At 38.5% G+C, this 24,817-nt stretch overlaps 1 long non-coding RNA gene across 2 annotated transcripts in view; it reads right to left on the bottom strand.

The window, feature by feature from the left end:
* Positions 1–7,426, bottom strand: part of LOC123248465 — a 211,217-nt gene extending 203,791 nt beyond the window's left edge. For both annotated transcript variants that reach the window (XR_006506353.1, XR_006506354.1), the window contains exon 1: positions 7,329–7,426. This is a non-coding gene — a long non-coding RNA (uncharacterized LOC123248465). The remainder of the gene's footprint in view (positions 1–7,328) is intronic.
* Positions 7,427–24,817: the final 17,391 nt, after the last annotated feature.

Raw genomic sequence — 24,817 nt, forward strand, 5'->3', positions numbered from 1 at the left:
CTGGAGGTAATCGGGGATTACTGTATTTACAGAGGAAAGAGGTGACATGGTCAGACTGGTACTTTAGGAAAATCACTTTGACAGATGAAAGGTGATGGACTAGAGTGGGGAAAGAAATGGAAGACATGGTAGACAACTGGAGGGAAGGGAACACACACAACAGATTTTGTAAAAGTATAAATGCTAGAACTTTGCAATAGGTTGGATAAGTGGAGTGAGTCTAAGGGAGGAGTTGAAGATAATACCAATGGTGTAAGCCTTGGTAACTGAAACAGTTATAGTGGCTTTGTCAGTAATAAATAAAGTAGAAAGTACACTTGGGGATGGATGATGATAATTAGTTCAATATTGGCACATATTGAAAAGGAAGGGTCTACAGGACATTCAGTTCAAGATGTCCAAAAGGCAGTCTCAGCTGGTGATGTGAGACTGGAGCTCAGGAGAAAGGGTAGTGCTGGGTATATAGATCTAGGAATCATCCCCAAACAGGTGATAAATTAGCCTATGGAACCTGATGAAATCACCAAACATATCATTTAGAATAGAAACGGAAGGAGGCCCAGGATATACACTTGGGACATGGCCTAAATGAAAAACCAACAAAAGGAGCCTGGGAAGGATAAAGCTTAGAAAATTCCACTCTTTCAAGTATTTTTTATTTCTGCTGTCATTTATCTGTGTTCTGAAAGAATAATTATTTAATCTCAACTGCCTATAATATTTTTACTTATAAAGAAGCAACTGATCCAAAGCTCCTTAAAAAATGGTGGCAACAAACTAAAGATTATATGATTGTAGACCTAGAATGGACTTGGATGCCCATAACCCATCTTCTCCCATTTTTACAAATGAAGAAACTGAGGCCCAAAGGAGTTAAAAGACTTGCCTAAATCTGCATAGGTCGTAGGTGGCAAAAACAGAATTTGAACATATATCTTCTGACTCCACTCAGCGCTCTTTCTCCTATAGCATCAGCTCAATTCTCCTTTGGATCAGATAGTCTTGTCCCATTCTATTATTTACTTCCTTCTCCTCCCAACCCCAACCATCATATCTCAAACCATGAGATCAGAGGTAGATGAAATAAGAAAGCAAAGATAGTCTGCCCAAATTCCTCAGAATGCTGTTATGAATCTGTGGTCTAACCAAAGTAGGACCTTCCTTCAGTGATGTAGATCAGTGGTGTTAAACTCAAATAGAAACAGATTCATCCCTGAGGCTACATATTGACTCAGAAAACCACAAATCAACATCATCTATATTGTATTTGGATTTGTTTTGTTAAACATTTCCAAATTACATTTTAATCTAGGGGTCCCTAAAGCCACTGGGGCTGAGATTCTGACACCTCTGCTGCAATTTACCACTCTTCATTTCCCTCTCATCCCAAGTGACCCACATCTACAAGGGGATCCACCCCAAATTCTGGGGTCCTTGCTCTGCTTCAGTTGACCTGTCATGGGCACATTGGACAGCATAGACTGTCCAACCCAACCAGCTCCCTTTCTAATTGTCCATCTCAACAATGAGAAAAATGATCCAAAATATAAGGCAGAACCTGATTCATAAGACAGGAGCAAGGTGATAATAGCTTCCAGAGTCCAGAGGCAGATACAAATTGATAAAAGACCTGGCTAAGACTAATGAAGTCTTTACCTTCTGAAATGTCCCCTGAGACAAAGACGAGATTTCCCTGGAACCAATGGAGGAAGGCTTAAATAGCCATCTACCCTTATTTTAAGCCTGGTTAAAAAAATCCACTCCTCATCTCATCAAAGGAAAGTCAATTTTATGGGCTGACAAATGGATGTGGGACCTCGGCTAATGGTCTTTTGCACTTTCTCTGTTTTCCCTGCAGGCTTCCACATTATTCTCCCCTACTGGGAAGAAAGTGGCTAATGGTCAAGGCTTTATTGGACTCTATAGTCTTTTTGGGTTTTTTTTAGGAGACCCAAAAGAGCACTGAATTCTTTAGTTCCTGGCCTTATTCTCTTTTACAATTATATGGAAATATTCTTTTAATTCCAGATGGAAAACAATTCTAAAAACTTCCATCTCTCTCCTCCATCAGCACCCCCCCCCCCTTTTTTCATAACAACGGATAGGCATCCATTGAATTCATCCACATCCACTGGTTAATCCAATCATGTGAAACGATACTAAATTATGCCTTTTGGGGTTTTAGACTAGACCTGCAATTTCAGTCTCAGTCATATAGGGAACTCTCAGTATGGAAATACCCTCTACCAATACAAATTAATCCTTGCTCTAAAATGGATAGTCCTGATTATTTTTGCTGTTGTAATACGAAGTTAAGTGACTGGCCCCTAGGCACACAGTCAGGATGTGTCAGAGAGGCAGGACTTGAACCCCCATTTTTCTAACTTTGAGTTCAATTCTTTCTTCACTCTGACAGGCTGACACTCTAAATCAGTGATTCCCAAAGTGGGCGCCACCGCTCCCTGGTGGGTGCTGCAGCAATCCAGGAGGGCGATGATGGCCACAGGTACATTTATCTTTCCTATTAATTGCTATTAAAATGTTTAAAAAAATTAATTTCCAGGGTCACTAAATAATTTTTTTCTGGAAAGGGGGTGGTAGGCCAAAAAATTTTGGGAACCACTGCTCTAAATAAATGGTACCTGCTTTATTGCTAAATATGTATTCTATATACATTTTAACTCCTTTTCCTCCAGTAAATTTAATATCTCCAGCCTTTCCTTTGGCAATTTCTGCCTGCACCTATAGGAAACCTCAGCCTCCTATAAATCTCTGATCTTCTGGTACTTCCAGAAGGAAAGACCTTGGATTTGAATCCCTTACCTGTACAACTCAGGTCCCCCAAGTCTAGAATGCTTCCTCTAATCATCTCCACTTTCCCAATTAGGTTGTGAGCACCTTGGAGTAGAGATTGTCTTTACTTTCTTTGTACCTCCAGTACTTAGTACCTGGCACATAGTAGGCACTTTAACAAATGCTGATTGACTAACTGGACATTTCAGAACATCAGTACCTTTGTAAGCAGGATAGCAGAATAGCAATAGATGAAATCTCAATTCTCTTCTTGGTTTAAATTAGGAATGTCTTTTAGCCTCATAGGACCACAGACTGAAGGTTAGAAGGACCATCTGGAGCCATTTAGAACATCTTCCTCAGTTAACAGAGGTGGTAACTTGGAGGGGGGGCGGTTCTGAAAAGAGTCCTGACTGGCTTAGCACTTAGCATTGTGCCTGGCACATAGTAGGTGCTTAGTAAATGCTTGTTGACTTGATTAAACTATTTGCCATAGTGGTCTTAAAGCCTAGAGAAGCTTAATGCATAGTAAGTGCTTGCTGAATGCTTCTTGACTAGACTTGCCCAAGATCACATAGGTAAATAAAAATCAGGGATAAGACTTGAACTTATGCCCTCTGCGTGCTATGCAGACTCTCATCAGCTTGGTGGTACAATGGATAAAGTGGTAATTCTCGAGACATGATCTATATTTTCTCTATTTAAATTGGGCTTCCAACACTTACTAACTTTGTGATTCCGTTTCTGTAAAATGGAAACAATTTCTGCAAAATGGGAATAATAACAACATGGGATTGTTGTGAGAATCAAATAAGCTATTCATAAAACATTCAACACGGTGACTGACACACAGTAGGTACCATATAAATGCTTATTCTCCTCCCTTCATCAATAATTCATCTTTAATATAGTACTTTAAGGTTCACATGGGACTTCACAAATATTATTTCAGAGAAGACTCACAACCACCATAATGAAGGAGTCACTTTTACTATCTTCACTTCACAGATGAGATGATGGACCTGCCAGAGCTACCTCAGTTTCCTCATCTCTAAAACAAGAGGATGGGGAGAGATAACCCCTAAGTACTTTTCTAGTTCTAAGTCTTTCATCCTATGTTACAGGCATATTACTGAGAGGCTCAAAAGCCAGCTAAGGAATATTATATACATTGAGTAATGGTGAGCCACTGAGGGCTCTTGAGAAGCACAATGATGAGAGCAATCTTGAATCTTAGTAAGAGTTCTCTGATAGTGCCATGGAGAATGGATGGATAGAGATAGAAGTCATCAGGACCGCCTAGCATGTCAAAGTTGGGGACTGCACACACATACACATGCATATTTCACAGACACTTCTATGGAGTCTATGCAAAAGAGCATTTCAGCCACTTGTAAAGCTTCTAAATATAAATTCTCCCCACCACAGGTTGCTTCTTCAGTCTTCTCAGTGATGGGTCTTCTCCACTGAGAGACTTTTGACCATTGGTTGACTTGGAACTATGACTCTAATTCTTCTTGATTTAATTTCCCCTCCATTCCTATCTCTGCATTTTTTCATCATCCTATGCCAATTGATCACCAAGCACTTATTCAGTACCTACTCTGGGCCAGGCACCATATTGCTATATTATTCCCTTCTCCCCCACTCAGAGGCCCATTCCTTCCAAGGAAATATAAAAAGGAGACAAGGGAGGGCAGAGTAGCTCAGCAAAACTAACCAACACATTGACCAAACCCATCAACATGTGCAGTATTCTGTATCTGTAGCCCCCATCTCTCCATAGTAGAGAGGTAAGAACTAGTACTTCTCTAAAGAAGAGCCAGGGATTTGTAAAATAGTAAATATTTTAAATTGGTAAAATATCTGGTGTAAGTTTTCAAGAGGAGGATGCCAATTCTTGAAAGGGCTGGCTTCAAACTACCAACACAGTCTCAGCAAATCAAGTCTCCGAGGCAGTATGGAACCATGGAAATGTTGCTTAGACACGAGTCAGAGAAGTCAGATTCAAACGCTGCTTCTCCTACCACACAATCGTGGGCAACTTTTTAGGTCATCAGGCCTCAGTTTCTTGATCTTTAAAATGAAGGGGTTGTACTAGGTGGCCTCTATCATCCCTTGCAGTGTATTCTGAGGACTTGCTCCTCAGAAAAGCCATTGGAGATTATAAAGGGCTTTATAGTCAAACTTGGCTACTCTTGTGGTTGATCAGTTCATGAACCCTTTCACAAATCTTCATTTTCTCATTTCACAGCCAGGTCTTCTCTCAACCACAAAACATTTAACCTACAGAATGATAGACTAGGGCTGTTTTAATATCTACATTTTTTTTGCTGAAGGCTCTTATCAGTACTCCAAAATCTGCAGCCTCAGAGACAATATTTTCTCTGCATTACCCATTTCTGGGGGCCTCCAGGTTCCACATTCCCCTAGCAGTTCTCCCGTATTTTAAGCAAAAGAGTGAACTGTATTATTTGTCAGAAATACGTTGTCATACATATTCAGGAAACATTTGCCTGGAAGACAAATGTAGAAGAATGCTAGGTGGCAGTTAGAAGTGGTTGCAATCCCAGGTCCCCATTCTATTTCAGATAATAATGACTTTTGGGCAGCCCCTTTAAATGAGGATTTTTGAACTCTAGGTACAGAAGGGAAAAAAAACCCCACACCCTGCTGGAACCAAACTTATTCATCTTTCTTCCTGGCTAGGCTAAGTTTAATGACGCCTTCTTTTTTCCAAGACATTTGCTCATTATTTTTCACTTTCTTCTGTCCTTCCCTGTCGATTCACTATTATTGTTCCTTGCATTTTCAACTTGCCTCTTTTACAGTCTCTCTTGCTTCTATCTCAAAGACCTCTTTTTCTTCTGGCCCATGAATGTCATCTCATTCATTCTGAAAGCACGTTTTTGCCCACTAATGTTTCATACCTTTGGTGTGAAAACAGACCCTAACGATATGCATTAACTTCCTCCCATCAACGTACTTTCCATCTATTCATCCTTCCTAAAACTCTTCTGTCCTATTACCTTCTCTCTTGACAAGCTCTTCTTAAGAGATGAGAAAATATGGGACGCAAAGGTACACAAGTATTTCTCTGGATCATTCAATACCATTTCAGGTTTCTGTACAACCGAAGACATATGGGTGGAGTTTATAAAGTAAGAAAACAGTTTTCTATAAAGCCCCTCCATGGAAATTGGTTTCAATGTTTGTGGTCACATCATAAATTTATTAGTGTCCTGGGGTGAGATTTTCCATGGATTAAAAATTAAATTAAAAAAAAAACAACAGAAATCTAATAAGGAATAGAAGACTGTAGAACTTAGAATTACTGAATTTGGACACGTCAGTGGCTACATTCTTTCTGTCACCTGGAAACTAATTAGTACAACGTAATCACATACTTCCTGTCTAGTAAACATACAAGTCCCCAAGGAACAAATGATTTGTATCTTGAATCACTAGCCACTGCTTATTTGTAATTATCATATAAATGAGGTGCTTCAAGTTGACCCTGGATTCCCTAGGCCTTCTTTGTGTTGGCTAGGATGCACTCATTGCACAAAAGTTGGGGGAATTTAAATTATTCCCTGAGTTTCCTAGATACTTCTTGTTGCTGTTGTTGTTGGGTTAAAAATCTATTTACAAATAGTATTAGGCAGTTGATGAAACATTTGGAACTGTTTTTCACAATAAATATGTATTATATATATAAAATATATACATATGTGTGTATATATACATATACATATATATATATATATATATTTGATGTTTTCACACACACACAAATCTAAGAAAGGTCCAGTAGGACATTAAGGCCTCCTACCAAGGGATGGTTGCTTCAGTATGTACATTAGCTGTGGGAGATACTTATTATTCAGACTTAGCAGAATCCTAAAAAATAAAATCATCCAGCAAGGCTTAAAAGTCTGTTGTTTTATTTTTAACTTAATTTTAGAGACAAGCCATAAACTGGGAAGTTTAAGGTATACATTTAGAGGAATACACTCTCCCTTAAGATAACAATGGGGCATCAGAAAGAACACTGGCTCTGGGGTCCAAAGGATCATAGATTTCAAATTTCAGGTGGATTAACCCCCTGATTTGAAAGGTGGGAAAATTTAGGCCAAGAGAAGTTAAATGAAATTGCCCGAGGTCATATGGGCGACAGCTGAAATGAGAACTCAGATTCTTTGACTCCAAAGTTAGGGGTTTTTCAATGACGCACTGCTCCCTTCTTGATTTAAATCTTATCCCAATTCCTATGTGACTGGGCAAGTCCCTTCACCTCCATGGGCCTAGATTTCTTCCTTTGTAAAAGAAAGGGGCTTAAAATTTGAGAGACTTTAATATTTTTGATCAATGCAATACACGAGTCATGAAATGCTATAGCAAAAAACAATTCTGCAAACCTAAAAGCCCCTATATGTTCGTTATTTTTATTATTATAATAATTATTCCAGAGGATCAATAATGAACCCTCATGACGCAACAGTAATGAATTCAAGATGCCGAATATCGAGACATACCTTTTTGAACATGAACAATGTGAGAATTTCTTTTGCTTGACTTTTCATATTTGCCTCAAGGGTTTTGTTTTTCTTTTGCCTTGGGTTTTTCTTTTCTTTTTTTTTTTCCTTTTTTTCCTATTAAATAGAGAGAGTGGGGAGAAAAGAAAAGACATGCTTGTTAATTGAAAAAATAATTAATAAAAGGAAAAAAGGAGATTTGGGTAAATGGCCTTTCAGAGATCCCTTGTGGCTCTCACTTTATAATCCTTCATTTTCAAAAGCAGTTTACTCAACAACTGCAATATACCCAGGAATCTACCCCATTCTACCCTTGGTGAGTTCCTCCTGGAGTCTCCAATTTGTGGAATGATCCAGGCTAGCCTTCCTTTATTCCCCTCCTGGCCCCATCCCTGATTTACTGAACTTTAAGGCTGACTCCAATGAGAACACTTTATCCATTGGTTTCAGCTGATCCCTCCCAATAGACCTTTGTCATTCATTTCTGGTGAAAAGGATCTGATTTAGAAACGCTAAGAGGATATAGGGAGAAGAGAAAAACCAAGAGAACAAGCTCATGTATAAGGATAAGGAATGGACATTTCTCCAAATGGATAGAACAGGTTCTAAGGGCCTGTGCAAATCCCAATGTGAACATGAAAAGCCTTCCAAACCAAACCTGGATGAATTTTTGGGTTGAGGGAAAGGACGGTAGAGTACAATAGAGAAAGTTTTGGATTGAGAATCCTTTTCAGATCCAGTTTAGATTGAAAGATACAGAGATGTTAAGGACAGAATTTTAACAAAGCCTCAAGCCAACAAAGCTCATCTGAGAGCCCCGGCCAGACCAGTTCAAGGCTCCAATAGCCATTAAAGTTCCTAATAAGCAGTCTGAGAGAGATGCCGAGAGGAGCAATATCCTATCAACCAATGTTCCCAGTCAACCAGAATAACTCATCTGTTTTCTCTTTCAAGCAGAAACAGAGTTCTCTAGTCATCAGGAAACAGAATGGAAAACCAATAGAAACCATTCTCTGCTTGCCATCCATCAGCTCAGCTGTAGGAGCAGGACCCACTTCATCATTTTGTTCCTGTAATCAAATATTCACTGAGGATTTGTGCAGAGACCTTTAACTACCAGTATGATTGCAGAACAAGTCAGAGGTAGAAAAGAGTGCCCTGTTGGCCCCAAGTACCCCAGCTGAGCCTTAATGCTGACTGCTAAGGAAACCGGCATTTGAGTTATAAAATTACAAAACAGAGGTTGGTGTTGCTAAGCAGGCAGGAATGCCATGTTCATATATTTGTTTTTTATTTATAAATCAACAAAGCTCAAAATAATATTTACCGTGACTGAGTCATATCCTAACATTAAAAGAAGTGGAAGAATGACTGCTGAAAACAGAAACGTCTTAGCTTTTAAAAAAATCTTTGGGGTGCTTGGTCTTTAGGGGAAGCCACTATATGGTGGAATGAAAGCTGGTTTAAGGGACGGAGAGCTTCAGATAGAATCCTGGCTCTGTTATTTAAAAGTAGTAGTAATAAACATTTGTTAAGTGCCTACTGTGTGGCAGGCATTGTGTTAAATCCTGGGGATACGAAAAAGAGGCAAAAGACAATCTACTATTGAGGAGTTTTCAATCTAATGAGGGAGAAAACATGCAAAAAATGTACATACAGAATAAATTAATTAATTAATTAAAATAAACAAAATAGAGACTAACCAATTTTAAGTAAGTAGAAATGAAAGAAGGAAGGCACTAAGATTGTAGTGGGGGTGGAAGGTAGGAGAGGCTTCCTGTAGAAGATGAGATTTTAATTGGTGCTTAAAGGAAATCCTGAAAATAGAGATAAAGAGGGAGTGCATTCCAGGCATGAGAGACAGCCAACAACTAATGCCAGTTAGCAATTATATAAGGCATGAAAGCTTGAACAGCGTTTTACATGTTATCTGATCCTTACAACAACTATGTGAGATAAGTATTACCATTATTCCTGTTTTAAGGATGAAAAAAACTAAGCGAAAAGTTAAGTTTCTTTGTCCAGGATCTCATAACTAGACATCTGAGGCAGTATTTGCACTCAGGACTCCCTTATTATAAGTCCAACATTCTCTCCACTCTGCTCTGACATACAGCTGTTTAAGTAGAGACTACCTAATAGTAGTCAGGCATATAATAAGTGCTTAATGAATATTCTCTACTCTCTCTGTTTCTGTCTCTGTCTCTCTGTCACCCTCTTTGACAGTCTCTGTCTCTGACTCTCTCCCTCCCTTCTTTTCCCTCTCTATTTCACCTGAGCCCAAGAGAGGCAGTGTAATGAAGTATTGGACCTAGAATCAGGAAAACCTGGGTTCAAATCCCACACCAGCCACTAGCTATATGTCCCTAAGTAGGTGATTCATTTTCTTGGGCTTCAGGTTTCTTGATTGTAAAATAAAGGGAGTGAAAGTTGGGAGATGGAAACTTAACAGTCTTAATGTGCCTTCAGATCTCTAAATCCATAATCCTTTGGTCTTTCTCAGGGCTTCTGTTGGGATTTTTCTCAATAGTTGCTAACTCCATTATTTTTTTTTTGTATGTCATTTCATTATATATAAAAGCAAAACATTTTCTTGTAAGTGCTTACTATTTGCCAGGCATTGTGCTGGTCACGGAGAATATAAATGCAAAAATAAAAGAGTCGCTACCCTCAAAGAACATATATTCTACAAGGAAATGTATAAATGGATGCAGAGTAGATGCAAAGCCATTTTCAGAAGGAGTGCACTTAGGGAGATGCAGAAAGGCTTTCCACAGAAAAGGGCAAGTGCATAAAGGTAAGAGTTCTAAGAGACCAATGAGAAGAGGTAGGGGGTCATTCCAGGCATAAAGGAGAGCCTATACGTAAATTTAAAGAGAAAACATAGAATGTCATGAATGAGGGACAGAAAAGTATTCCAGTTTGGATAGAGTATAGAATTTTGAAGGGGTGTGATGCATTTATCTTGGAAAGACTGGCTGAGGCAAGATTGTGAAAGGCTTGAGATAACAAATGGAGGACTTTTGTAATTCACTTGAAAGGTAACTGGGAGCCACTGAAGGGCCAACACAGTCAATCCTGTGCTTTAGGTATATATATTTGGTACCTGTATGATGGAGAGATTGGAGAGATTAGAGACTGGAGAAGAGGCGACCAATTAGGAAACCGTTACAGTAGGGTAAGTATAAGAGAATGATAATATGAGCTATGTTCCCATCTGAATGGAAAGAGGTGGAGGAAATGACTTATTTTATTTACAGAAAACTATTCAGAATTATCTACATAGCTTCTGAGGATCAGGGCTCATTAGAGAATTGGAAAATAGGCTCCATCATCCTCCCAAAGAAACTACTTAGCACCAGATTCTTCTTCAGAGGAAACAATGGAAAGGAAGGGGTTGTGATGGATGATAAGAATCTCCTGAAAAGAAGGGAGTGATTCATTCACCTTCAAGAGGGGCATTAGCTTTTTAAAGCAGCTAGGGTAACCTCTGGTATACAGAAGCCATAATTTACTAAATGGGTGGCCATTTACTTAATGAGTCTTCTTCGATATCTTTGTAAGTATGATTATATGTAATTTTCAGATGGGAAAGCAAGGCTTAAGAGAGCAGAAATGACTTGCCCACAGTCACACAGTGAATCAAGAATGGGGAAAGAAACACATAAGAGTTTCTTAAAACCGTCAACTACAAGAAGGTTGAATAATGATCATGAACAGTGCCCTTCACAAATAAGGTTACTGATGATTGCTAAAGTTCCTTCTCTACTTCCTCTTTCTCACCAGCCCCAAACAATCTCTTCTTTCTTTACTAGGAATAAAAGTGCTTCAGCACTTTATTCCCTCATGAGCTAGAGAATGATTCACAAATAGGGAATTATGAAAAGAAATAGTATTTGCTTTTAATTTATGAAAATAAGAGAGGCTTAATGAATGACATTCTGCTCAAGAGAAGATTTGATGGATCTATGTAAATTTCAAAGGAATTTGAGAAATGTTTCATTTTCCCCTCTTTGAAATATTTTTTTTAAATAGCATATTGCAGGTAAAATATTCTCTCCTGCAGAGTCATGTAGATGAATATAAACAATTCCCCAGGCAATGATCGTCCTTTCTCAGTAGGCCAGAATCATAGTGTTTCTATTTCCTTCTTTTAAAGCATCTCCCCCACCGTCTTTGGAGAAGGAGACGAGATGGAGAGAGGTTTGCTGAAACTACTCTATACACAAACACTTCCAGGGTGGCCCAAAAGTCTTAGGGCCATATTAAGCTCTTGGATGCTTTAAAATGGCCCTAAGACTTTTTGACATACTATGTGTGTATGTGTGCATTTGGGTGTGTGTAGGTAAGGAGATGTGTATGTGTATGTGTATATAAAAGCACATTTTTCCCAGAACAAGAGCAAGGACATAGGCAAGATATAATACACACATGCACACATCTATACATACACATATATGTATATATGTAATAAAATATCATCTATATATCACGTGTATATACCCTACATATGGAACATGTTCTCTATAGCATATATAGCATATCTAAAAGCTATAGATATTCTTTATAGATATAATACAGATTATATATAATATAGGAGACATTCTGTGGAATCCATAGATTATATGTCCTATAAATACAATCTATCTTATAGCTATATCTATAGAATAGCAATACCTCTATATTCTATCGATATTCCATGTAGAATATGTTGATATGTTCTATAAACTATATAGAAGAGAGAGCTGTAACTATTCTAGATAGATATAAAATAGATGTCTACATATGGAACATGTTCTCTATAGCATGTATATAGAATATTTAAAGAGCTATAGATATTCTTTATAGATATAATACAGATTATATATAATATAGGAGACATATTCTGTGGAATATGTCTAATCCATAGATTATATGTCCTATAAATATAATCTATCTTATAGCTATATCTATAGAATAGCTATACTTCTATATTCTATAGATATTCCATATAGGATATGTTGATATATTTTATAGATAAACTATACAGAAGAGAGCTGTAACTATTCTAAATAGATATAAAATAGATATCTAGAAAACATCTATGTATTTATAATATTTGTGGAAGATATATATGTGTGTTTATAAATATATATATATTGATATATTCCCTCCTACTTATTTCTTTGCTCTTACACTGGGAACAATAATTAAACCAATATTATCTTTACTACACGAGAGAACTGAACAATCTATTACCTTATGGCTCCACTCAAAATCGTCCACCCAGCAGCAGTGTATTTGTTCCCTCATAGCCCCTCCAATTTTTGCCATTGTCATCTTGGTCATTCTGATAGGTGTAAAGGAGAACTTTAAGTTGCTTTAATTTGCATTTCTCTATTAGTGATTTAGAGCACTTTTTAATTTAGTTATTAATAACTTGGATTTCTTCCTACGAAAACTGCCTTATCACATCCTTCATCTGACCATTCATCTATCAGGGAATGGCCCACTGAGATGATTTTTGAGAATTAGTCAGTTCAATTCCATTTCCACTGACTTAGGTCAAAATTCTTATTGACCTATAGCCAAAGAGCCCTTGCTAACTCTCTGCCAAGAGCACAAAAAGAGATGGAGGAAGCCTGGGAAAACCGGTTGACAGCTGGACTCAAAAAATCAACTCGGAGACAGAAAGCATCGGAGAACCTCTCTTTTCGTCCCTGAAAGGAAAGTGTTAGAGCAGCCTGTTCCAACGAGATAGCGATGGCAGCCTTCCTGAGTAATGCCCTCGTGTTTGTGAAATAAACACAGTCCAGAGTCCGAGCCAACAGCTGTTCTGAAGCCTTAGCCAGACCTCTCGAGAGAGACCTGCCTCTGGTCTCTGGCCTCGGATGAGTGATTCCTTGGCATGGTGGCCTCGATGCCATTGGGACTTTGGCTCCAAAGATGATGGCGCTCTTGGCAACACAGGGACCCTGCACTCCCTCAAATAATCCATTCAGAACCAAAACCGGGGTCTTACTAGAGTGGGAGATGCCAGTCAGAATAAGCTTGCTGTGTCTATCTCCACACCAGAATGAACCTCTTGGGGATGAATTCCAGCCTGTTTACCTTTCCTAATGCATTTCCTAGCTTGAACACAGTCCAATTAACTTAGAGCACAGAAAAAGACCCACTGACTTTGCTATCTGTACCAAACTGTCAACAAACATCAAGACAATTTCTATTACTAAGGTAGCTGTGCCCTGTCAGCCAATTCCAAATCTAGCCTCCCTGAGCTGTTGCCACTAAGAAGAGCATTAAATCATTTTGGCCACAACGTCGGATTCTACATCCCTAAGGCCTCCGTGGCGACTAACACTTGGATAAAACCTGCAAAGTTAGGATGAAATTGGGGTGAGGGGACCCCACAGAAACTTATAAATAGGACCTGAAAATCTACCCCTACTTCTAAAATCAGTAATATAGGCTGCTTTCCAGAAGAAAAAAGTCCCGAAGGACTCCATACTAAAATTCCAAGCATCTTAGAGTTGTGACCATTTTCATGTTTAGCTACAACTGCAAACCCATTGAATTTTATTTCAAAACCATTTTCAGTCTTAACTTTAAACTATTCCTTTAAAAAAAAATCTCATTGCCCATGTCTGCAGCTAGAAGCCCTGGAACAATTCACCAGCATAAATGGAGGTTGGGTTTACAATAACTCATTGTTATAGGACCTTTAACAAAGACAAGATTCTTTCTCTAGGCAGTAATAGCTGTCTTCCCAGGACGTGACATTTCACACCAGTAAGGGGACAGCATTGATTCACGTATGGACCAGTAGGATGATCATCACCCTCTCTGTCATCTCAGGAGTTTCATCATTTGGTTAAGGGGGAAAGGCCATATTGTAGCAGCAGCTGGGTGACCTGCCAGAAGCAGAGCCCAGAAAATCAGGAGAGAGACTTTGTCAGTCTTTCTATAGTTGTAATTCACTTTTAAACAATGAACAAATCTTCCTCAAATTTTCCCAGGAGGAAGGGAAATAACATATATGGCTGAGTATTATTCATAAACTGTTCTAGGATCTTCGTTTTCAAATTGTTTGAAAAATGATAGATTAAAAGGAGAGAGGAGAGGGAAGGAGAGAACATGGATCACAAAACATCAGAAAAAGAAAAACATCGACATGTAATCTGGAAAAAGTAAAATAAAAAATGAACAAAAAAAAGAAGAGGTCAATTAGGGAAAGGAGAGGGAACAAGCACTTACTGAGTACCTAAGCTAAACACTTTACAAATATTTTCTCATTTGATCCTCACAGCCACCATGGGAAATAGGTGCTACTACTGTTCCCCTTTTATACTTGAGAAAACTAAAGCAGACAGAAGGTAAGTGACTTACGCAAGGTCACATAGCTCATAAGGTTTTTTTTTCCTTTTTTATTAATTAAGAAAAAATTTCCATTGTTACATGATTCATGTTCTTTCCCTCTCCTCCTCTCTCCTCCCCTCCCATAGCCAACAAGCAATTCCACTTGGTTTTACATGTGTCATTGCTCTAGGGTGATCGTTTAGAGCTCATAAGGTTTTGAAGCTAAATTTAATCTCAGATCTTCCTAACTCCAGTCCCAGCACTGAGAAACCTATCTGACAATGTCAGACTAACTAACCTCTAAAGTATTTTTAAGCTCTGGGAGTCTATGATGAACTATTCAATTCTATTTTAATTCTTTAGAGTAGAAAGATCAATGTCCTAAGAGTCAGAAGACATACGTTCTAATCCACACCCTTCTCTCTAATTATGTGACCTTGGAAAAGTCACTTCTGGTGGAGGCTAAATAAAGTCATTCCAGGGAGCTTGCTTTCAGAGCTCCCCTGGAGCCTTGGATAATGATTCATTGCTTGGACCTTTGGAAGATGACCAACATCCTATCTGCTTCCTAAGGTAACTCCAAAGTATGCTTCTGAATCAATTTCTCTAAGTGTCAATTCTCTCCAACTTAAAAATAAATGGGAAAGTACACACGCTTACTATCTCAGATTTGTAAAGACCAAATAAAGAGATATCTGAGAACATACTTTCAAAACTATAAAATGATGAAAAGAACAATGCTGGGTTCCATTCAGTACAACTAGGTAATCATTAAGTGTTGTTGACTCTGAGAGAGAGCATGGTATAATGGAGAGGAAGCTTGCTTTGGGTTCAAATCCAGCTTCTCAGACATACAACCTGCATAGCCTGTACAAAAAAATCAGCTGCAGAATGGTTATAGACTGGCCTTAGTTGGGGATCTTTCTTTGCTGACAACCACCTGAATCAGAGGAATCTCAGGCCTGAACAAAACAAAAAAGAACTAAACCCAAAAAAGCACAAGAATATGCTAGAAATACAAAGTGAAAGAAAGCAATGCCTATCTTTAAAAAAAAGGTACCATATTGCAAAATTCAGACTTACTAAAATGCACAGATTTCTTGACTTAATAATGCTCTGATTATTTAAGGCTATTTCTCTTTCCTGAATGGAAGACTCTATTTCCATGAAGATACTTCAGTTCTTTTTTAAAAAATGCTCTGACTTTGCTGCTGTAGCCAGGACCTGGTGTTTTCTTTTTTACCAGCTTTTAAAATGTATAATAAAAATAAATTCCCTCTCCAGATACAGGCAGCCACACAAAGAAAAGGAGCTTAAGAAAGCCCCAAATCCAACCTTTTAAGTAACTATTTTTCTGTTTCCTTGGTCCACAGCAGCACCTACTAACCAGGGCAGTAACACCCTGCCATCTATCAATCTCTGCATGGTCAACATTGAGAACAAAGAAACACAAACCATCCCAATTTCTGAAATATTTACAGCTGAACCACACAACCCATTTCGGGGAGCAAATTGATGACTTCTCTGCTCACCACGGTCACCTGGGGTATGCCAGGCACAAAATCAATCATGCTGAATTGATTTCTTGCACCTTACTCAGACACTACTTCCTCCTCAATCCAATATGGCAAATGGAAATGGAAAACAGGGAGCATGGTATGATAGCCAAAGCTTTTGTAATCGCCTTATTATTTTTCAAGGCACCGAGAATGATAGTATTTGGGGGTGTCACTACGCCACAGATGCATTCTCTTTGAAAAGCAAGTAGCCAGGCCATTGGGGGTGGTGTTAGTCCCATTTTGGTTTGGTGTCATTCAGCCCATATTTCTAAGGACGACTACGGAGCTGTGTGACGAGATAATGGACCACGTGGCTCCCGCCCGTGGAAATCAGGACATGCCACGTCCAGTGCAGGGAGAGGCATAAACATTCATGGGGACAGACGAGAACGTGGCCAACACCAAGTTCCCAGCCCAAATGGACTGGGAACTGCTCTGTTCTTTCAGTGGCAGAGGATTGACTAATATCTGTGATTTGTGTATCTGTAGCCAGCCCACAACTCTGTTTAAATGGTGGAAGTTACACACGTCTGCTTGCTCTATTTTCTGCAGGTCTAACGGGAGATGATAACAAGCAGGTTATTAGTATGCGAAGAGCACGCTTAGTCGTGGGTACACACGTGCATAGGAATATATATTTCTTAGTAGGTGGCACATATACCATAATACAGTATTTTATAGAGTAGGCAGCTGGATGGCTCAGTGGATAGAGCACTGACTCTGGAGACAGGAAGGTCTGAGTTCCAATCCAGCCTCAGATACTTACTGCCTATGTGATCCTGGGCAAGTCACTTAACCTGTTTGAATTAATCCACTGGAAAAGGAAATGCCAAATGACTTATCTTTGTCAAAAAAAGTCCAGGATAATATGACTCCTGGGGGTCACAGAGAGCCTAACAAAATGGTTGTATGAACAACAACTAAAATGTGTATCTTTGCAATGTGTACATACACATACATGTGTAGTTGTACACACATGGATGCACATGCACACATATATGCATGCATGATACATACATGTGTATGTATCATGCATACCTTATACACGAGGAATATACATGCATTGCAATATATACTTGCTACATGCACAAATCAGTCATATAATTACTTGCTTTGTACATGCACAAATCAGTCACATAATTAACATGCATGTATATCTACACATATCCACATGCATAAACATGCAAATGCACTTACACACAGTATTCACAGTTTGGAAAGACAGAGCATAAAGCCTAGTACATGGGAAAGAACACTGGATCCAGGTGTGGGCAGGGGCAACGTTTGTCCTTCCTTTGTATCTCCAGGGAAGTCCCTGACACACAGTAAGCACCTAATAAGTGCACACCAACTTGTTAACCTGAGTTCAAATGCTGCTTCTCACAACTCATTACCTGTATGGCAATGGATAACCTCCTTGGGTTTCAGTTACTTTATCTGGAACATGAGGGGGTTGGAATAAGTGGCTTCTGAGGTCCTTTCGAGCTCTTCCTCTATGACTCTGTAACTCTCTGCATGTGTATTCATACACACACACACATATATACATATATACACATATATTCACATATGTATATATGTGGTTGGATGGATGGATGAAGAGATAGATGTATAGGTGGATAGAGAGAGATAAAGAGACAGATAGACAGACAAAAAGGCAGGCAGGCAAGCAGAGATAGATAGATAGATAGATAGATAGATAGATAGATAGATAGATAGATAGTTGGATGGATAGATAGATTTATGGATAAATACATAGAAAGACAGACAGATAGACAGAAATGGATAGATGGATAAATGGATAGATGGATGGATGGATAGATGGAGAGCCAGAGAGAGCCAGAGATCATATATTATATATTTTTATCCCACCTTCTTTTTTCAGGAACTAAGTCTCTACAACATCTCCTGGCCATTTTAAAACCATTTCACAGTGCATATATCCCCATAGAATGCCAGTTCCTTGACAGCAGGAATTGTCTTACTTGTATGCACACTGCTTAACCTAGTGCCTGGCACATAAACATTTGTCAAATGCTTTTAAGTTCAAATTATAACTATACAGTCATATGAACATATATATATATAAATGTGAGTTTACATACACATATATAAATATATAATAGATGCATGTGTGCCTATATGCACATGTGTTTCTGTTGTTCAGTCATTTTTCAGTCATGTCTACTTCTTTGTGATTCCATTTAGATTTTCTTGGCAAAGATACTAGAGCAGTTTGCCATTTCCTTCTCCACCTCATTTTATAGGTGAGGAAACTGAGGCAAACAGGGTTGAATAACTTACTCAAGGTCACACAGCTTATTAAGTGTCAGAAGTCATATTTGAACTCAGATCTTCCTTATTCAAGATTTGGTGCTATACCCACTGTACCATTTAGCAGCCCCCCAACCCCCCCATACTTATATACTTGAATGAGAGGCAGTAGGGAGTAGTGGATGCAACATTGGCCTTGTGAAGACCATGAGAAGACCTGAGTTCGAGGCTCATCTCTTTCACATTCTGTGGTATAATCCTGGCCAATTCATCAAACCTCCAATCCCCCAATAACTCTTTAAGCTTATGAGAGGCACAAGTGGTGAGCTTCCCTGGTAGAAGGGATTTCCTCACCCAAAAGCCCTCTGAGGGACTCATGAAAAGAATGCTCTCCACCTCCAGAGAAAGAACTGTTGGAGTCGGAATGCAGATGAAACATAGGATTTGCCACTTGTTTTCTGGGCATGTGTTTGGGGGTTTTGGTTTTTCAAGAGTATTCACTTACAAAAATGAATAATGTGGAAATGTGTTTTGAGAGAAAATATGTGTATAACCCAGTGGAATTGCTTGTCAACTCTGGGAGGGGGGAAGAAGACACCATAAATCATGTAACTTTGGAAAACTTAGGTGTAAATTTGTTATTGGAATAAAATAAAGATGAATTTTTTTTAAAAAGAAAGGAAAAAATCAATCATTTCAAAAAACAAGCTCCCTGAATAGGTCAGGATGAGAAATAGATAGTCCAAAGACCTAGGATTTTGCTATAGTTCACTTAATACCATTACTGATTGCAGCTCCTCCACAACTTAGTAAATGGTTTTTTGAGACTCACTAGAGCCAAAAATCATTATTCTACATTACTCTCCCTGGGAATGAGCCTGTCTCCAAACTGACCTCAGCTGGTTCACAATTAAGGGGTCCATAATCCATGAACAGGCCAATAGGTTTCTGTGCATTTCTTTTATGACATATAAATGTATGTATCTACGTATATGCTTCATGACATGCACATAAGATAGATTAGTCAATTAGCAGGTAATTATTAAATTCAACTCTGCGCCAGGTTCCATGTGAGGCACTGAGGATGAAAAGGTAAAAACAGATAATCCCTGCCCTCAAGGAGCTTACGTGATAGAAGGGGTTCAGAATGTAGATCTATAATTATTTTATCAACAAGGTTAAAAGGTATAGAGTTGGCCTGCCTTAGAACCAGAAAGACCTGAGTTCTACACTCATCTCTTTCATCTACTTGGGTGCCCCTAGGGAATTTAATTTGCCTCTTAGTACTCTAGATCAGAGGCATCAGACACCCAACCACAGGCTTCATGCTGCCTGCAAAATCCCCAAGTGGGGACCAAATGAAATTAAAATGTAGTTGGAAAATAGTTAACAAAATGAATAAAAATATAATAAAACATGCATGCTGTTTTTTTCTATTCAGTTGTTTCTGATTCTTTGTGATTCCATTTGGTGTTTTCTTGGCAAAGATATGAAAGCGGCTTGCCATATCCTTTTCCAGCTCATTTTACAAAGGAGGAAACTGAGGCCAACAGGATTAAGTGATTTGCTCAGAGTCATGAATCTACTAAATGTCTGAGGCCAGATTTGAACTTAAGTCTTCTTCCTGACTCCAGATCTGGCACTAATATCCACTGTGACCCCTAGCTGCTCAAAATATAAATAATATTACAGTGAAAACTAATCAATGCAGCCAGGAAGAGTCCTTATGTATGAATTTGTTCACATACAGAGGCCACTGTTTCTATTTGAGCTTGAAGACCCTGCTCTATGTCATTGTCGAAGAATACCAATAGAGAAGGTTCTGCCTAGAACTGGTTGAAAAAAGAAAACAAAATGTGTCCTATACCAATGAAATTATAGGTCCAATCCCTACTCCTATCCCAATCAACGAGCCTTTATTAAGCACCTATCAGTGCCAGACTCCAGGAATACAAACATGATAAGTGAAATAGCCTGTACTCTTAAAGAGTAAACATCGATACTCTCACAAAAAAGAGTAATATGGAAGTAGGTATCAAGTGACAACATTTGTACAACCCAGTGGAATTGCTTGTCAGCTCTGAGAGTGGGGAGGGAAAAGGGGAGGGAGAGAAAGTGAATCATGGGACCATGGAAAAATAGTTTAAAATAAATAAATGAAAAGAGCATGTATCTATATCTATATAGCTATATGTCTCTCTCTATATCTATATGAAGAATAAATACAAATTTTATGTCATTGTTCAGTCGTTTCAGCTGTGTCTGACTTTTTGTGACCACATCTGGGGTTTTCTTGGCAAAGATAGTGGAGTGGTTTGCCATTTCCTTCTCCAGATCATTTTACAGATGAGGAAACTGAGGCAGAAAGGGTGAAATGACTGTCAAGTGTGTGAGACTACATTTGAACTCAGGGAAATAAATGAATCTTCCTGACTCCAGACCCAGTACCCAATCCTCTGTGCTATCTGCCTGCCTCCTACCTTGTTTAAACATTTTATAAATGTTTCTTGGATTATTGAACCCTACCTGTTGTAATTATCTCCAAGAAAGAGACTCAATTATTTCCTCAAGTTCCTAACAGATCCTGCAAAAATGCTTTATCAAAGATTTTCGGGCTTTATATTTTTTTCTCGCCTTGTCTGTACAGATGTTAGGACATTAAAAACATTGGGTAAGTGGATGCAGTTTTTTCACATCTTCAGATTCCTCTTCCTTAGGGCAAAAGTGGGTCATTCTCAGAAAATGGTCTATGTACACCATGTTTTCAATTTGGGTGATGGATTTTAGCTACTTTGTGAAAGAGTTAAGTGAGAAAATGTTCGGGGGAAAAAACAACACTCAATGGTGACAAAACAACTTCGACACGCAATGCCCACAGTGCCAGCAAACATGAACCTAGTGGGTTTTCTGATGGAAAGGAGCCTTGGGAAAATAGAACTTACAAAGAAAAGACAAGTTTAGAGAGCTGAAAAATGCAAGACTGAAAGGTTTGCCAAACGATGCCCTTAAAATATTCTTCACAGTGGAGAAGGAAAAAGTAAATAGTCAATGAAAGCCTGCCCCCCTCCCAAGCAAAAGTCAGCAGGTTAGCAAGTTCTTTTTTCACTCATTTAATAATTCATTTTATTATATAGTCTGGCTATAATTCAATTGCATATACACAAAAGATATTAAATTCTAGGTCCCAGCAATTGAGTTGAGATACATTCATTCTAAGAATGGACGCCAGGTTATCAGGTCAGAAAATCCAGATTGCAGTGAAAATGGTTTAAATTCCCAAAGGTATTTTTTAAACAAGAGAATGGAAGAGAAAATAGACAATGCTGTATGCGGATGATATACATTTCAAGTGAATAAATCATTTCATGCATAAGGATATAAACATAAATGTTATGAGAAAAACTGGACAGCTCCTCTTAGTGGCATCAAACTCGAAAAGAAATCAGAGCCACTCAACATAAGGATTCCTGAAGTCTACTAGTGACTTAGAAAACCACATATCAACATTATCAGTGTTATCCTGTGTCTTTTATATTTATTTAACTTGTAAATATTCATTTTGTTTTTATTTATTTTGTTAAATATTTCCCAGTTACATCTAATTTGATTCAGGCGCCACATTGGGCTTCCTCTGCTCTTGGCTGTGCATTTTTTGTGATTTCATCAATATAGAAAACTAGATGAGGAGCTCCTTCTTCCAATGTAGGCTGGCAGTGCAGACATCTGTCCAGTTCTGAGTGGCTAAATGACTTGCCTAAGGTCACACAGCCAGTGTATCAGATAGGGCTGAGTCCAGATCTCTATTCCCTATCACGCATGTCTTCCAGTAGATAGATCTACCCTTGGATTCAAGAAGACCCGAGTTCTAATATTACATCAAACATTTACTAGCTCTTCAGTCCTGGGTAAATTAGTCCATCTCTCTCAACCTGAGTTTTTTTCATCTGCAAAATAGAGATAATAATAGCAACTATCCACCAGGGTTGTTATGAAATTCAACTGATGCATTATAGAATATATAATGTGCTTTGTAAATCTTAAAGGAGGGACAGTTAGGTGATTCAGTGGATTGAAAGACAGGCTTAGAGGTGGGATGTCCCAGGTCCAAATCTGACCTCAGATACTTCCTAGTTGTGTGACCCTGGGCAAGTCCCTTAACCCCAATTGCCCAGCACTTACCACTGTTCTGCTTTGGAACCGATATCTAAGATCAACTCTAAGACAGAAGGTAAGAGTTTAAATAACAACAAGAAGAAACTTTAAAGTATAGCAATGATCATGATGAAAATTTAATGGCAGCCTATTTACAAATATCATGGTTAAATGCCAGTTGCCAGTTAATACCTACAACTGGGAAGAACAGTTATCAGAGGCATTAATGAGAGTCCACTTTATACTTTCAATTTCTATTGTCAAAGCTATTCATTTATTGAAACGGTTAACATTTATTATGGATCCTCAATGTGCCAGGTACTATGCCAGTCACTAAGGATTCAAAAACAGAAGTGAGATGGACTTGGCACACACAGAGCTTATATTCTACCAGAAAGTAATGTTCAAGTCCCGGGTTCTCTGTATTATTAAAGCCTAAGGAACTAGGAACACCTGGTAATATATTCAAATCTCCACATTAATGTATTTCACATCCTGGTTTCAACTTCAATCAACACTTTCCTACACCGATCCCCATTTCATTCACAGTATAAACAGGTTGCTCAATTCATTCCTTTCCTGTTGTCGATAGAAGCCAGAATCTGTCTTTGACCCCAGTGTATGCACTAACACTTTCACACTTGATTTTTGAAGGAGGAGAAGCATCATGGTGGTCCATGGAATAGAACATGGAATTGTTTCTTGCTGTTAAGTCTTAACTTGGCTCAGTCGTGTTATATAACTTTTTTGTTACTGGAACAATGCAGCCATCCATCATTCAAAGATAATAAGAATTCCAGCTGCATTTGCAAAATATTCGAGATGTTCATTCAGGTGACAGGCACGACAAAAACTTAATGTAATATTGATGGAACATAATTTTGAACTGCAGTACTTTAGAGAAATTCCAATATTGTAATAGTCAATGAAAATGAAAATGAGCAAAGGATGAGAGTTCATGAAAAAAAGATAAAGGCATTGCCGAAAGTTTTTAATATATTACAGGGTTGCTTTTTTTATTTAAACCATACTAATGATTTTTTAACTCCTTTAGTTGTACAAATCTACATAGTCCCTTTTCTTTGGAATCTGAGGACCAAGAGTTAGATTAGGAAATCTAGAATTGGTCTAACCTTCTACCTAGAGTTTTTTCAGCTTGCCACCTCACAAAGATTTCTTGGCAGGAAATCTCTTTCTTCTTGATGAATAGGATGAAAAATCCCCCATCAATACCTGCTCTCTCAGGAAGAAGGAAGAAGACTACATACCTCCAGACAGTAAGTCTCACCAACCCAAAAAAATTTGAGCTGGGAGGTTATAGGATCTTGGACTTAGACGTGGGAGAGTCACCAAAGGCCATTGAATCTAATAGCTCTAATTTTATATATGAAACTCAGAGAGGAAAAGTGACTTTTCCAATATTGCACCTAAGAAAACATGGAAAGAATAGTAGAGACCATTGAGTTACAGTTGAGTAAACTGAGGCCCATGGAGATTAAATAACTTGCCCAAGATGAAATAGGTATTAAATATCAGAAGCAAGATTTGAATTGAGTTCCTATGACTCCCAAATCAGTTTTTTGTTTTCCCACCGTTCTTTCCAATCTGTATAATTTGCTCCCATCAGAGGGCAGTTAAAGTCAGCAGTGACTCCCCCCTCCCGTAGCTATATACATCCCATCCCTATCAATTCTATAAAGTCCTTGTGTTCTTCATTTTTTTTTCATCTTGTTCAGTCATTTTCAGTCACTCCTGACTCTTTGTGATCCCATTTGGAGTTTTCTTGGCAAAGGCACTAGAGTAGTCTGCTATTTCCTTCTCCATCTCATTTTTCAGATGAGAAAAGTGAGGCAAACAGGTAAAGTGATTTGCCTAGGGTCACATAAGCTTTGCAATATCTAAAGTGAGATCTGAACTCAAGTCTTCCTGACTCTAGGCCCAGTACTCTGTTTGCTGTGCTATCCAGGTACCCAAAGTCCCATGTACTCTTTATCTACTCAAAGAGCTTCCCAGGTCTCTTTCCAGTGAATCAATATTATTTCACATTTTTGGTACCACTTTGGTCAAGCTCTCTAGCACTAGACCTTAAACTGCCTAATTCCTTCCTTCCTTCCTTCCTTCCTTCCTTCCTTCCTTCCTTCCTTCCTTCCTTCCTTCCTTCCTTCCTTC

The sequence above is a fragment of the Gracilinanus agilis genome, chromosome 5 (assembly GCF_016433145.1).
Source record: "Gracilinanus agilis isolate LMUSP501 chromosome 5, AgileGrace, whole genome shotgun sequence".
NCBI lineage: Eukaryota > Metazoa > Chordata > Mammalia > Didelphimorphia > Didelphidae > Gracilinanus > Gracilinanus agilis.